Source organism: Protopterus annectens, chromosome 4.part0 (genome assembly GCF_019279795.1).
Source record: "Protopterus annectens isolate FY-2018-M chromosome 4.part0, PAN1.0, whole genome shotgun sequence".
Taxonomy (NCBI): domain Eukaryota; kingdom Metazoa; phylum Chordata; order Ceratodontiformes; family Protopteridae; genus Protopterus; species Protopterus annectens.
Window position 1 is genome coordinate 1,093,375,748 of NC_056733.1, and position 16,635 is coordinate 1,093,392,382.

Here is a 16,635-nt window from a genome sequence, read left to right on the forward strand (position 1 = left end):
ATCGCACACTTACCTTACTCGCACCCTTACCTAACCCGCGCCCTAACCCTAACTCACTTATCCCACCCCTATCCCTACACACCATCAACATCACACACTTACCTTACTCACACCCTAACGTCCGTCACTACCACATACTTACACATCCTTTCCCCATCGCAGTGTTCTCAGCGTCGGTGTCTTCCTCCATCGGTCTTCTGCCTTGTCGATCTTCTGGCATCTGTGAAGTCGTTTTCGCTGTTTTAACGTGTCGATCTAGTAAGGTAGATACACACATATATATATATATATATATATATATATATATATATATATAAAACTTTAGGATCACTGTATTTCAAGAAAGAGGGGAATCTTCAAAAGTAATACTATGTCTATTTTTAATTTCAAAACTCTAGAATTTCATATTAGTGACTCTACATGAGAGTGCCGATTACTAGTGTGTCAGTAATAAGCCTGGCTCCTGCTTGATCCTTGTTAATATTATATTACTTCAGGTAGCCATTGTGTAATATTTCAAAAATAATTTAATAATACATGATAATACACATTATCCAGAGAACTATACCTGCTCATTGATACATTTATGTGGGCTTTTTTCTCTTTTGCAGTTAATGTAACATTGATAAGTCTGAAATATTTTGGTGTTTCGGCATCACAATTTTCTGAAATATATATTTCAAATTTTGTGAAGGGCGTGTTTCCTCAATAACTTATTCACTGACCGTAAGATGTGCTTCCCAATACTCTACCATGCATCTGTAGTGGTTTAAAAAATTAAACATTATTATATGAACAAAAACACTTCTTGATCTAAAAAAAGAAATGAAAGGAAGGAAAAAACAACAGTCTCTGCACCAGTGGATACTGCCTGTTAGGGTTGCATCATCAGCATGCTTTATTAGTTACCTAATCACACAAGTGTTTTATATCTAATCTAGCTATCCGACTTATTTATTATTTGCCTTTTGAATAAGTGAAGTTGTCCCAACACAGTTCAACATGACTTGCGCAACAGTGCTTCACTATAGTTGTGGGACATTACAGCAGGCTACATAATTGATTACTAGAGCGTACACACACACACACACACACACACATATATATATATATATATATATATATATATATATATATATATATATGGGTTCATGTCTATCGATCGACAACTCACTATATCGGCATCCATTTCACCGACATCTGAAATACTCGACACCGCAAATCACGGACATTTAACAGGTAAGAGATTTAAATTTAGCTAATCATGCCTACCAGACATGCATAACACTGCCATACTTACTAAAACATGGTAGGCATGATTAGCGAATTTAAATCTCTTACCTGTTAAATGTCCGTGATTTGCGGTGTCGAGTATTTCAGATGTCGGTGAAGTGGATGTTGATATAGTGAGTTGTCGATCGATAGACATGAACCCATATATATATATATATATATATATATATATATATATATATATATATCTAGAATAAATAATTCAGCAGTAAGGAGAAAACATTCGTAGCAGGGAAAGGAACAGTAATGAGAGCCATCTAGCTATACTCACATGTAGCAAAAATACTACACATTTACATTATATTTACCTTATACAATATGAATTTATATAAATATATTTGAATACTGGAGGGAAAAAAAGGTAAACAGCAATTGGAGTATAGAAATGAAAAAATAAAATGGAAGTGAAGAAGGATAGTACACAGCCAGAATGGACCATTTAATGTGAAACAGTGGTGCCACATTGACAGTGAGAAGAAAAAATACAGACAGATAAAGAGATCTTCTTATAAGTGCTTAAGCAAACAAGAGTAGAAGAGGGGAGTAGTCAGCATGAGTAGCAGCAATAGATAGACACAGTCTTGTAATGGCTTATGAGATGAAATGCATATGTTATTCTAGATCTTTGAAGGATAAACAAGCGGGAGATTCCAGACAGTAAGGTCAAATCTACTGATAGTCTTTTCCCAACTTTTAGTGTGCAAAGTGATCTCTCATGGAGCAATGTTCCAGCATTTTGTGAGCAAAGAGGGTGGGTGGGTGAAGAAATGAATCCTTTAGGGTAAGCAGTGATTAACATACAATCACTTGTGAATTGAGAAATATATCAAGAGGGCTTCTTATTTAGGAGGGGGTATACATATTTCTTTCATAAGGAAATGACAGTGGTGTTAATGTGGTCTAGAAGATATAATGAACCTAAAAATTGTACTGTACATGACATGTAAATTCCAGGTCATATGAATTTTTAAAAAGGGCATGTTAGAACAGGAGAATTAAGCCTTAAACAATAGCGTGTCAGTTGCCTACCACATTTCTGGAATCAAGAGATATATGCCTTTATAGTCATATTTCAGGTTGCTTGGGAGGTAATAATTTTGATGTGATAGCTAAAAGGCAATGAGATGTCAAACCAAACTTCTAGACATTTATTAGGTCCTTGGCATCTTAGAAAAGAAATATGTTACCTTCTGCTAGCTTTATGTGGTCTTTAATAGCAAGACTTTTTTGCTCGCACTTATGGTGAAATTCTTGTTAAAGAAATAGTCCCTAAGAGCTGTCTGAAGCCATTCTAGAACTCAGAATGCATGAAACAAAAATATGCAAGATCTGAGTGCTAGGTTGCATATATAAAGAAATTACAAAGTAGGGAAAGATAGAAGTAATATGAGTTATGAGCAAAGGTAAGATAAAACTCCACATGGAGCCTTCTTTGACAACTTGGTGATAATGCCTTTCATGACAATGTGGAATTTTAGGAGTTGAAGATGATAAGTTGGAGAAAATTATCAGAAGTTAGCAATAAGTCTGGAGGCAAAGTCAAGGCATGAACAAGCTGTTCTGTAGCCGCGGTGGTACAGTGGTAGCATTGTTGCCTCACAGCAAGAGGTTCTCCTGTTTGATTCTCAGCTGGAGTGCCTTCTGTGTGGAGTCTGCATGTCCTCCCTGTGGTCGACTGGCCTCCGAAAGACATGCATGAATGGGCGTACATTCACTGAAGGTTGGGCGTTGGGCTGGCAACTCAGCACCATAAAAATCTACTGCCAATCATTTAGCAGACCGGAGTTCCACTGTGGTGACCCCTAACCGGGAAAAGACGAAAAGACAAACAAAGTCAAAACTTGAATCTATTAGAATCTCTGTTTAATGTGGAGTATGGTTATAAGCAGGTAATACAGATATCATCTTATCTGAAGGTGAACTTGTGTGTGCCTTCTCAGAGGCAGGTGCCTTGCCACACATGCAGTGTGACATAGGTAATTACTAGGCTTGCAGTTCAGCAGACAAATTCCTAGTTGCCCCAAAGCACTGTTTGGTTAAGTGAGTTGGCCAAGGTTACATATCTTGCTTTCTAATAGGTTCAGTGTCTGTTATATTTGAATTAATGCCAGTGGAGTCCTTTACCAGAGCATGTATAACTCCACTACAAGGATGCTAACATTCTGACCATAATATGAGATGTGAATGATGTTTATGTTCAGACACTATTAATGGTGTGGAAAAATATGGCACTACCAAAAGTGCTAAATGGAATATTTAGTCATGAGACAACTTTACCCATGTCTTACTTATGCAAATTTGTTACCCTCCAACTTAACCTGATATAACCCCAGAGGAGATTACTTTAGTAAGGTCAAAAACTCCTGCACATGGTAAGGAAAGTTTGCCCCACTCTCAAACACACATAACTTGGGCTTTCTTTTAAAGTGATATTTAAGAAATGTGCAGATACAGGCAGCAACAAAATGGCCATTAGTTTCAACACCCATATACATTAATTGGGCAGGTCTCAAATAGCTGTTAAGCTACACCACAGTCCAATGATAACCCATCTTAGTAACTGCAGTCTGGGTATTTTTGGGATACCTTGGTTTGCCGAAGATAAATGAGTACAAGGAGCAGATAACTAGAATGTTCTCAGTACCTCTGTTTTGTCCTGTAATTTGAATTTCAAATGTTGACTGAGGAATTACAGGTTACAGATGGCACAGTTTGTCCAACTAACTAATGACAGAGAGTGGATCTGAGGACCATACAACAGTACTAATAGAAGGATAGTCTTAATTCTGGGAGGAACCATATAAAGGTCCACAGACTGAAAAATTATAAGGAGGTTGCAAATGTAAATAATTGTGGAAATAGGTAGTGTTGAATGACTGTACTGGGAATGTGTACTATAACAACTGCTTTAGTGAATAGGTTAATAGGTTCATAGGTATTTACTAGGCTAATGACCACAAGGACCTTTTTAAGCCTAGCCATGCATCCCAAATCTCTGACAAGTTCTGATACCCTTGATAATTGTAAGCATGGGCCTGGGAGATGAACCATTTACAGGTTACCTGTGTCCATTAGAGACATAAGTGCCAAACTAGGGATGAATTTCTGGTTTCCCATCCAATTGTCCAAGTTGCACATGAATTTGGTTAGGGAGGAACTCTTTTTCACATGGATGGGGATCCTGTTCCATAGATGGGGTAGTTCCTGGGATGCATACCTATCTCTCCAGCAGGTCTTATTTATATCACAGGCAATGTTTAAGTCTTTAGAATGGATAATTCTGGTCCTGTTTGTTTTGTGGATATGCAGGAGGTCCATTAGAGTGGGATCTGACAATGCTCTGTATGCCAGGCATAGATCTACCCTCAAAAGCCTGTAGGAGAGAGAGAATACAGGGATAAGGCCTTGAGGCGGTCTGCATAAGACATTTTACTTGTGCCCTGTATTCTTTTAGTGAGGAACCTCGTTGGATGTTCCAATTGTTGGATATGCCTGGTTAGGTACATACCAAAGGGGGCACTGTACGCAATGATAGGTATTCTACCCTTATCAGGCCAATTATTGAGTACAATGCCCCTTTGGTATACACCTCACTAGGCACTTGCAGCAGCTGGAAGGACCACAGAGGGTCCTGACTAGAATAATCCAGGGTCTCCAGCACCTATCCTGTGTGGACAGGCTGAAGTCCCTCTCACTCTACTTGGTCTCATATAGACTACTCAGAGAGGACCTCTGTCTGGCTTTTTGCGCCATCTTGGACCATGCCCTATTGGAGATGCTGCATATCTGTAAATCTAGCACCGCACATGTAATGCGCACTTGTGACCTAAACCTAGTCTATGACATTAATAGAACCTGCTGGCATGACAGATTTATGTCCCAGAAACTCCCCATCTGTGGATCAGACTCCCTCTTCATGCCAAGCAGACCACCTTTCTGTCCTCGTTTAAGTGTAACCTGGATAATTGGATGGGAAATAGAAAATGTACCCCTGGGATCCCACCTGCATCCCTGCTTGACATGGGGACAGGTGCTGATTTTGGGAATATGGCATACTTCTTGGCTAGGCTTGAAAGGGCCTCATGGCCATTAGCCTAGTAACCTCCTATGATCCTATAAATACAGTGGAACAATGACTTCCTTGGACTTAGATGCCATACCTTTGTTTATAAATTGCACAACATAGAATGATTTCCTCACCATTGTGGACACATGATGGTCAAAGGCTAGATTACTATATATGTGTGTCCCTAAGTCCCTGACTACTGGGTCAACTCTAAGGAGTGTGTTGTCAATATGATAGTTACCAGGGAAGGATGACTTCCCAAAGGCTACTACCATGCATTTCTTGGCATTTAGTTTTAGTCCTTAGCTCTGACACCAGTTGTTTGTCTGTGTCAGCCCCTCCAGGAGAACATTTATGTCAGTGTGAGATTCAGTGATAGCTCCTAATTTGCAATCATCTGCAAATGTAGTCAGCCACAGACCATTGACATTGGCCTTGACTTCTGAGAAGTAAATGCCAAAAAGTGATAGTTCAAGGACTGATCTCTGAGGGATTTCACTTGTGAATGACCTCTTTGTAGAGATGGACTCCCTAATTCTAACTTCTTGGGTCCTGTCTGTGAGCCAGTTTGTTATCCACTGGGTGACATATGGGTTTGTACCTAACCTCCTGTGTTTGTCAACAATGTCCAAGTTGGCTATTGTGTCAAATGCCTTGGCCAAGTCAAAGTAGGCAGTGTGAATGATTTTGCCCTCATCCATTGCCTTTGTGACCTTCTCAAAGAAGTCCACCAGGGTGAGTAGGCATAATCTGCCCTTGACAAAACCAAACTGGGTTGGGTCCAGTGTCTGGAGGTTTACTATATCTCTATTGATCATCTCCATGATAATTCTTTCCATAGCTTTACATGTACGACTAGTCAGACTTATGGGTCTGTAGTTTCCAGGGTCTGTAAATGGCCCACCTTTGTGCAGAGGGATGACTGTTGCCTTTCCCCATTCGTGAGGCATGAAGCCTGTTTGGAGGCTACAGTTAAATAGTATTTCCAGAGGCCCAGATAGGTTATGTTTCATGCTATTTAGAAGGCATCCTGGGATATTGTCTGGGCCCACTGATGCAGTGTTCTTGGTCTTAGAGAGAGCTTTAAGGACCTGTTCCCTAGTGATAGTAGGGTGAGTTATGTTTGATGATATTTCCTGAGGGAAGGTTGAGGGGGGGGAGGGAGGGAGGAAGGGAAGGAGGGAGAGAGGAGTAAAGTTGGAGCTGAATTTGTCAGCCAGGAGGTTTGCTATATCTTCTGGGACAGTATAAGTGGCTCCAGTTACAATGAGCTCTGCACACAGTTGTGTATTGCCTTTGAGGTTGCAGACATAGCTAAAGAATGCTTTGTGGTTGTCCTTGACCTGGGAGGCCAAACTTACCTCAAATTTGGCTTTGGTAGACTTTATTTGTCCTCTGAGTTGTTTGTTTAGTTTGATGAGTGCTTTTACCCTGTTGGGTGCTGCACCTTGTAATTTTTGCCACAATTTTCTTCCTCCTGTTATACAGCCTATTGATTTTGTGCTTCCACCAGGGTGGCTTGTTTTTTGAGTTAGTCCTGTACTTCTTCATGGTGGGTACAGCTGCCTGTATGCAGCTATTAACATGCTTGTACAGGGTTTCTTTGAACAGTTCTGCATAGGCAGCAGTGTTCTCAGGGTTTATGGGGGGCTTGAAATTTTGCCAGGTTCTCACTTAATAGCAGGAGGTTAGCTTTAGAATAGTTCCTGAATATTCCAGGTTTAGCTGGGGGTCCAGGTTTTATTTTTACTTCAAAAGAGACCATTTTGTGGTCTGACCTTACCAGGGAAGGCATTACACTAGGAGGTGTGCAGCAGTCTCCCATATTAGGGAGGACCAGATCCAGTATGGCTGCACCCCTGGTTGATGTATTGACTATGTGGTCCAGGGAATTTGTGTTTACAAAATCCAGGGATCTCTGTGCATGTATGTTTGGTGTTGTGTAGGATTCCCAGTTAAAAGTGGGGTAATTAAAGTCACTCATGAATATGGTATTGGTTGGATGGTTAGTGTTTCTAATAAGTTTAAATACATAGTGATACCGTAAAACAAATCACTCCAGTCACCACAAACTTAGAAAAACACAGTAGTAATACCGTAAAACACCACAAACTTAGAAAAACACAGTGTGTTTTTCTAAGTTTGTGGTTCTTTTTTAGTTTTTGCAAGTTTAAATACATGGTATGGGTTTCCTGAGTCATACAGGGGGACCTATAGCTTGCAAGGAAGTGGTATTGGATTTTATTATTTATTTATTTATGTATTTATTTATTTTTACTTTTGATTACTGGGAAAATCCGACTTATCACAAGTCCTTTTTCAGTGGTGGCCCTGGGAGAAAAGCTCTACATATAACATACATTGTTGAAGTATAATTTCACAGAAAAATAACTCTATACAATTTACATCAAATAAGAACAGGGATGACAGAATAAAAAAAACACTATACAAATTGCATCAAGTAAAAATTGGGATTCTAAAAGCCTTATACTGTACATCATGTATGAGTAAGAATGATAATTGGTACATTATATAGGTATGAAGATGAAGCAGGTTAAAACTGTGCAAAAGAATAATGTTTTGTGTGATATAGTATTATAGTCTAGAGTATCTATGGTGATTTGAACATGGAGCAGCTCAAGTGCATTGTCCTATTTGACCAGCCTTGAAATATATTTATTTTTTATGTAAATAGAGACACCTCCACCTTTAGTCCCTGCCTGTGAAGAAGTTGGCCTAAATGTGTCGAAGGCATTATAACCCTGCACTGCTGGTGTACTCTCTGTGGCTTTAAACCATGTCTCAATGACCGCACAGACATCAGCATTCTCTAGGATAAAGAGAGCTTCTAGGGAGTGGAGTTTTTTGTTTAGATGTCTAACGCTGAGCAGTAATACCTTTAGATTTTTTTGGTTTTGATTTGCTATGTTGGAAGTACTTTCAGTTTGGCATTGCCTAAAAAAGGTACTAAGCCAATTATTAAAGTCAATCTTCTTTTATTTGTATTGTAGTGACATCCTTGGAAAAGGTAAAATGCTGCTCAGTGCTAGGCTCATACCAGCCTGAGACACATATTCCAAGAGTTCCATGGTGTCTCTCTTCATATAGTCTAGGGAGGTATGCCTCAGGTCATTTACTCCCACATGGACTATGACTGAGTCATATTGATAATTGTAGTCCGATGACCTGAGTGCATATGTAATGGGGCAGATCCTAGCCTCTGATAAGCAACTGACTGTAACTTTCTCCTGACTCAGCCTGGTGAGAGGGACCTTAGTGTGTCGCACAATGGAGTCTCCAATGACTAAAATGTTGGATTGTGTGGTAACTTGTATTATGGGCTTAGAGGTAGAAGCTCCATGAGATGTAGGTGTATGTGTTGACGTGGGTCTTGTTTTGAAAGAGTGCATTCGAAGCTGCTGAGGGTATTTGTTATGTGTTCTTCTTCCAGGAGGTCTTTGTGGTTTAGGAAGGTTACATGTAAGTGCCTCAGCATATGTGGGTTGATATGTCTGTTTTGAATTGTGTGTGATGAGTGCAGAATGTGTACTACTGACAACCTTATTGACATTAGGAATACTTTTATGTGAGAGCTTTGCCTCCAGTAACATTGTGTAAATATATCTCTCACATACGATATCAGTTTGTTTGAGAATTAACTGGTTGTCAGTAAACATGAGGCAATTTTTACATTGCCTCAGGATGTCCATATCCACCAAGCTGGTAACAGAGACAGTAGGAAAGTTCATATCCGTGGCAAAAAGAGCCTTTTATATTGATTAGACAGTTGGAGTGAGAATATCAATCACTGTCAGAAGTATCCAGTTTGCAACTATGTGGACAGTGCTTGTCACTGCAAACTATTTGTCCTGTGTGCAACTAGGTATTGGAGAAATTTCAATTGTGCTTTTGCAAAAAAAAAAAAAAAATGTTACTGCCAGAAGTATCCAGTTTGCAACTATCTGGACAGTACTTGTCACTGCAAGCTAGCTGTTCTGTGTGCAACTAGACCTTGGAGAAATTTCAATTGTGCTTTTGCAAAAAAATGTTGCGCAAGGTGTCTGAGTCTGTACAGAGCACTGCCAAACACTTGACAAGAAACTAATGTAAAGACTCTGAAAATTTAAGGATGTAGTATTTAGGCAGATATTCTGAAGTTAGAAACAATCAAGCAGTACTTACTGAAAACAATGAATTAGCTTGTCAAGAATGATGAAAAGAGGGGAGTCGCATGAATGGCTACTGCTTGGCTACTACTAATGCTGGTCTCACCACAGCATCACTCTGTTGGGATACAGTGCTCCTTTAGACATGATAAAGAACGACCAAACTGATGAACAAATATGAATGAAGAGCCACCAGCCAGATGAATAAATCCAATTTAATAACAAAATGAGACTTATGCAGCCAAATAAACGAACTTTTAAAAACACCAAAAAAAGCCAAAAACAGATATATGTAAGCGCTTTCGTTTAAAAGTTTTAAACTTCCTCAGACAAAAGACTCTGTTACATCACTTCCTTTTATAAATTTCTGATAATTCAAAAAAGTGCGCCAAATTCTAATTCAATTTGGAGCATGCTCAGTTGCAGAAAAGTGGGAAATAGAATTTCTAAATGCCAGACTCATAAATATTCAAAACATAATGGATAAACCTATACCTAAATACAATCATTTACATCCTAACATTTATATATTTTAAAAAACAATACAAAACCATACATCAGTTCTTAATTTTCATATATATATATATATATATATATATATATATATATAAAATGAAACCCAAACTTTACCTAATCTCTTAAAATCTATAATATAATTAAATATTCCACATTTCACTTATTTAATATTAATAAATCTATATATGACAATAAATATTAACTCCTATAATAAATTATAAATAATCGAATTCATATAATATAATTAAAAAAAATTTTTTATCTTAAATATATTACTATATTATTAACTATATTGTTTATAATATATGGCTTCCTCCATAATAATTCAGAATTCTTAAAATACTTTAAATTCAATGTTATGCTAATCTCTAATTTTATTACGAGTTAATGCCTTTAATTTTAAAATTGACCCGATGGAACTTCTTTCATTTAAACCTGGCACAAAATCGGCTTGTAATTTTATTTGCCAGATCAATTCTCTTTCTTCCAGAATTAAGTTCCAAGAGGTCCTTTCTTCTATTTCCACTTGATCTATCGCTATGTAATAAAATTTATGATTATTACATTCATTGATATGTTTTGCTAGTGCATTATTCAGTTTCTTATTTTTTATAGCATATTCATGCTCATAAATTCTCTGTGTGAACATTCTTTCAGTCTTACCTATGTAAAATGCAGTACAGGAATTACATCTTGCAAGATACACTACTGCTCTGGATTTACAATTAAATTTCTTTTTAATGTGATACTTTTTATCACGTATAATAAAACTATCACCTTCTTGAATTTTGAAACACCATTTACAAGCTCCACATTTATAATTTCCTTTCTTCACTTTTTCTCCTATTCCTATATTATTATTAGATTTTAATAAATCCTTAAAACATTTTCCTTTTCTATATACTATCATCGGAGATTGGCTTATATGTTTTTTACATAAAACATCTCCGGTTAAAATTTCCCAATTAGTGTTAAACACTTCTTTCAAAATTTGGTAGCCTTGTGTAAAAGTAATAACCAGAGCTTTTGGAAATTCTTCATATTTACTGTTATTATATCTACTACATGTATCTAAACTTTTATTATTCCCTCTATCCCCAGTACTACCTACATCTATCTTGCTAGCACTTTCCTTGACTAAATCACTTTTAATTTCCAAAATTGGTTTAAAATAACCATTTTTTCTTTTTTGATTAACTTCCAAAATTAATTTATCTATTAACCACATATGATATTCTTTATTTAAAAACATCTGCTTTAAATGTTCACATTCATTTATAAAATCTGGGAATTTTGTAATAATCCGAGCAGCTCTCACCAACTGGCCTTTAATTACAGACCTTTTCTGGTGGTCAGGATGTGCGCTAGTATAATGAAGGAAGCCATTGGAATAAGTTTTTTTCCTATAAATTAGGGAGATATATGCTTCTTCTTCATAATCTTTAACCAAATTAATATCTAAATAATTAATTTTATCTAAATCAATATTCCACGTAAATTTTAAAAAGTTTGTGGTTTCATTAATATAATTTAAAAATTCATTTAAAATCTCAATATTTTCTCTCCAAACTAAACAGATATCATCCTGAAAATGGTGATATGATTTAATATAACTGTAATATTTACTATTAAATACAAACTTCTGTTCCCAAAACATCATAACTAAGTTTGCATAAGTCCCCCCACATGAAGACCCCATAGCTATACCTTTTCTTTGAATATAAAACTGATCATTCAATTTTATATAATTATTATTTAATACAATTTCAATCAACTCAATTAAAAGATTATTTAGATCTTGTTCAAAAGAAAATTCAAATAAAATTTCACTAATCCATTGTAGCCCTATATCCTGAGGAATTACTGTATATAGGTCGCATATGTCAATTGTTACCAAGACATCTTTAGCATCAAACAATATTTGATTCATATGTTCTAAAAATGTCCAAGAATCCTTACAGATATATTCTTCCTTCATTATTACTTTTTTAAATTCATAATCCACATAGTTGGCGCATGCTGACATAACGGAATCTCTCCCATCCACTAGAGGGCGCATAGGGGGATCTTCTGTATTTTTATGCATCTTAGGATTCCCGAAAAAAACGGGAATCCTAGGTGTTAAAATATTTAAATAATTAAATCAATATCTATCCGTTTATCTAAAAACATATCATTAATCTGTAAAAAAATCTTTTTATACGCACAATTCAATTCATTCAAAGATACCTGTTCATAAGTATCTGTATTTAAAATCAACTCTATTTTTTTATTATATAAATCTTTATCCATTATGACTACCCCTCCCACCTTGTCTGGTTTCATTATTCTTATATCACCTTTCTGTAAACTTTTTTAAAATTTCTAATTCCTTTTTATTTAAATTTGAGGGTTATTCCATCTTTTTATTAATTTTTATCTAGGTTCCTTAACTGGTTTTCACACATCTTCTCATATAATAAAAGCTTAGGATGCAAGGGGGGATTATAAATACTTGAAATATTAAACTTATGTGGTCCATTATAGATTGAGTCCTGATTCATTAATGAAAAATTAATCTTCCTCAGAAACAATTTCATATCAATAACAGTTGAAGTAAAATCAAATGCATGAAAGGGAACAAATGAAAAACCTTTTGACAGCAAATCCGCAACTTCATAATTAAATTCAATTTGAGTAAAATTAAAAACTTTAAAGTCACCAGAACTATTTACGATAACTTGTTGAGACTTGTTCTGTGGATTATCGCTAAGTTCTTTCATAAATGTTCCATGTTCATTCTCATCAATACTAGTACCATTCTGCTTAATCAAGTTCTCCATTTTTTGTCTTTCGGCCTGGCTCCTTGAAACCAGGTTAAAACTGTGCAAAAGAATAATGTTTTGTGTGATATAGTATTATAGTCTAGAGTATCTATGGTGATTTGAGCATGGAGCAGCTCAAGTGCATTGTCCTATTTGACCAGCCTTGAAGTATATTTATTTTTTATGTAAATAGAGACACCTCCACCTTTAGTCCCTGCCTGTGAAGAAGTTGGCCTAAATGTGTCGAAGGCATTATAACTCTGCACTGTTGGTGTGCTCTCTGTGGCTTTAAACCATGTCTCAATGACCGCACAGACATCAGCATTCTCTAGGATAAAGAGAGCTTCTAGGGAGTGGAGTTTTTTGTTTAGATGTCTAACGCTGAGCAGTAATACCTTTAGATTTTTTTGGTTTTGATTTGCTATGTTGGAAGTACTTTCAGTTTGGCATTGCCTAAAAAAGGTACTAAGCCAATTATTAAAGTCAATCTTCTTTTATTTGTATTGTGGCAACATCCTTGGAGAAGGTAAAATGCTGTTCAGTGCTAGGCTCATACCAGCCTGAGACACATATTCCAAGAGTTCCATGGTGTCTCTCTTCATATAGTCTAGGGAGGTATGCCTCAGGTCATTTACTCCCACATGGACTATGACTGAGTCATATTGATAATTGTAGTCTGATGACCTGAGTGCATATGTAATGTGGCAGATCCTAGCCTCTGATAAGCAACTGACCGTAACTTTCTCCTGACTCAGCCTGGTGAGAGGGATATTAGTGTGTCTCACAATGGAGTCTCCAATGACTAGAATGTTGGATTGTGTGGTAACTTGCCTTATGGGCTTAGAGGTAGAAGCTCCATGAGATGTAGGTGCATGTGTTGACGTGGGTCTTGTTTTGAAAGAGTGCATTCGAAGCTGCTGAGGGTATTTGTTATGTGTTCTTCTTCCAGGAGGTCTTTGTGGTTTAGGAAGGTTACATGTAAGTGCCTCAGCATATGTGGGTTGATATGTTTGTTTTGAATTGTGTGTGATGAGTGCAGAATGTGTACTACTGACAACCTTATTGACATTAGGAATACTTTTATGTGAGAGCTTTGCCTCCAGTAACATTGTGTAAATACATCTCTCACATACGATATCAGTTTGTTTGAGAATTAACTGGTTGTCAGTAAACATAAGGCAATTTTTACATTGCCTCAGGATGTCCATATCCACCAAGCTGGTAACAGAGACAGTAGGAAAGTTCATATCCATGGCAAAAGAGCCTTTTATATTGATTAGACAGTTGGAGTGAGAATATCAATCACTGTCAGAAGTATCCAGTTTGCAACTATGTGGACAGTGCTTGTCACTGCAAACTATTTGTCCTGTGTGCAACTAGGTATTGGAGAAATTTCAATTGTGCATTTGCAAAAAAAAAAATGTTACTGCCAGAAGTATCCAGTTTGCAACTATCTGGACAGTACTTGTCACTGCAAGCTAGCTGTTCTGTGTGCAACTAGACCTTGGAGAAATTTCAATTGTGCTTTTGCAAAAAAATGTTGCTCAAGGTGTCTGAGTCTGTACAGAGCACTGCCAAACGCTTGACAAGAAACTAATGTATAGACTCTGAAAATTTAAGGATGTAGTATTTAGGCAGATATTCTGAAGTTAGAAACAATCGAGCAATACTTACTGAAAACAATGAATTAGCTTGTCAAGAATGATGAAAAGAGGGGAGTCGCATGAATGGCTACTACATGGCTACTACTAATGCCGGTCTCACCACAGCATCACTCTGCTGGGATACAGTGCTCCTTTGCTTCTTCTCTCACCAGAACCAAAATGTTAGCATCAATCCCAAGAAAAGAAGCAGGCCACAGCCTGTTTGGTGATCCACAGTCTTGTCACAGATGATGCAAGGTTCCGTAGACTTGTAGCCTTTTCCTTGTAGATGCCTTGAATAGCAACCAGACCAATCAGGAATGTTAAGCACAGACACTCACTCTCCAACCAGAAACAGCTTATACTCTGGTCCTTCTCTCACTAGGACCAGAGTATAAGCATAGATTCCAAGCTGTCACCTATGAAGCAGTTATTAGGCTTTCTGGTGATCAGCAGTCTCCAGGAAATAATGTACATGTACTCCTTCTCTCACCAGTAGAAAACAGAAGCACTGATCCCAAAATGACTACTGAGAGGCAGAATGTGGGCTCTCCAATAACTGGTGGCCTTGCAATAGATGTTTAAAGGAAAGATATAAAAAATTGTTTATCTTAAACACTGCAGTGTGCACTAAGAAGTTAGATATGAAAAAGGTAACTTAAGTTTTAGCTGTCTAAGAGGAGAGCCATTATTTTTGAAAGAGCAAGATAGATTGAAAGAGGGTGGGCACTTTTGTATTCTTTGTACTATGGGATACAGTGTGATGGCCAATAAATTTAAATAGTTGAAGGGGAGTGATTTCACAAAATGATAATTTTGTGCTTACACCAGCCAGTGAAAGGAGAGGGAAGGAGATATATGGTCAAATTAACATAAGGGGCAGGCAACTTGAAAGACAGTGATGTTTAAGAACATAACAGTAACAGGGTGGAAGGGTGGAAAAAATTCTGTCTGACTCACAAGCAACAGGGCTGTTCAAGTTTTAATATGCATTTAAAAGCAGAATACAAGTAAAACACAGTGTGAAGAAAACAAACTACTGTATACAAAATAGAAAAAGGCAATGAAGTAATACAAAATGCAAGAAAACAAAAGTAAACTAACCTTTCCCTCACAGCAAGCTGTGGCAGAGTCTGGGTGAGCCTTTCCCCTGGGAAAAAAATCACTTAAATGACCATTTCAATTGATTAAGGCTTTGACAAATAGGGTTCAACAAATAGTTTTTTTTTTGACAAAGTAAAGTAGACCCATTAATGCAGCTTTAAACAACTAATCTGTCTAAACTATCTCAGAATAATATCTAGGAAAGGGTCTACTTAGGTTGTAAAGTAACTAACATGGCTTCATGACAAAATATTAGAATAGCTGCTACATAGAACAATGAGTCTGCATGCTAAATCTTCAACAATGGTAAAATAACTAGGTATTTATTCATCTAGAGTAGTGTACCTACCTATCCAGGTTATTATACTTAGTTATACCATATGTGCAACTCCTTGAGTGATGCTGTTTATTGTACAGTTAAATATGGGATTATCTGATATGCATTTAGAGTAAAGAGAAGTTTGTTATATGGATCGCTAACCTGGTGGAGATAACATGACCAAATGCATTTGTTGATGTAAGCACATTGACTGGAAAACTGGTAGATTGTATGAGCTCATCTTGTGATATATACTGAATTAATCCGCTTGACAAGGAGATCGTACTCAAGATCATAAAGTAACCGGTCAACAAAGTTTGTTGTACTAAAAGGAGAGTTGTTGATTGAAATCCATTCACTTTAGGTTACAGAGAACTTTACTGTGATGGACTCTACTATGATAGCTGGCAGCAACCATAGACATCCTATTATATCCTTGTTCAAGTTTGTGCAAAAATAAGCAGACTGTAAGAGTGCTGGTAGCAGAGTAAAAGATTCTGTGAATTATCTGGATGAAGGCAATAGGGGTGAAATAACCCTATACTGATTGACCAGATTTTAGCTAGTTTTAGAAACGGCAGATGTCAGTTATTAAATAGTTATGTGGAACTGACATCCAGTATATTAATGTTTGGAAATAAATCCAGTTTATGCTGCTGGATTGGATGAGATTTCATCCTGTCTGTTTGCTAGTAAAGGTTATAGTGTTTTATTGCTGTCAGGA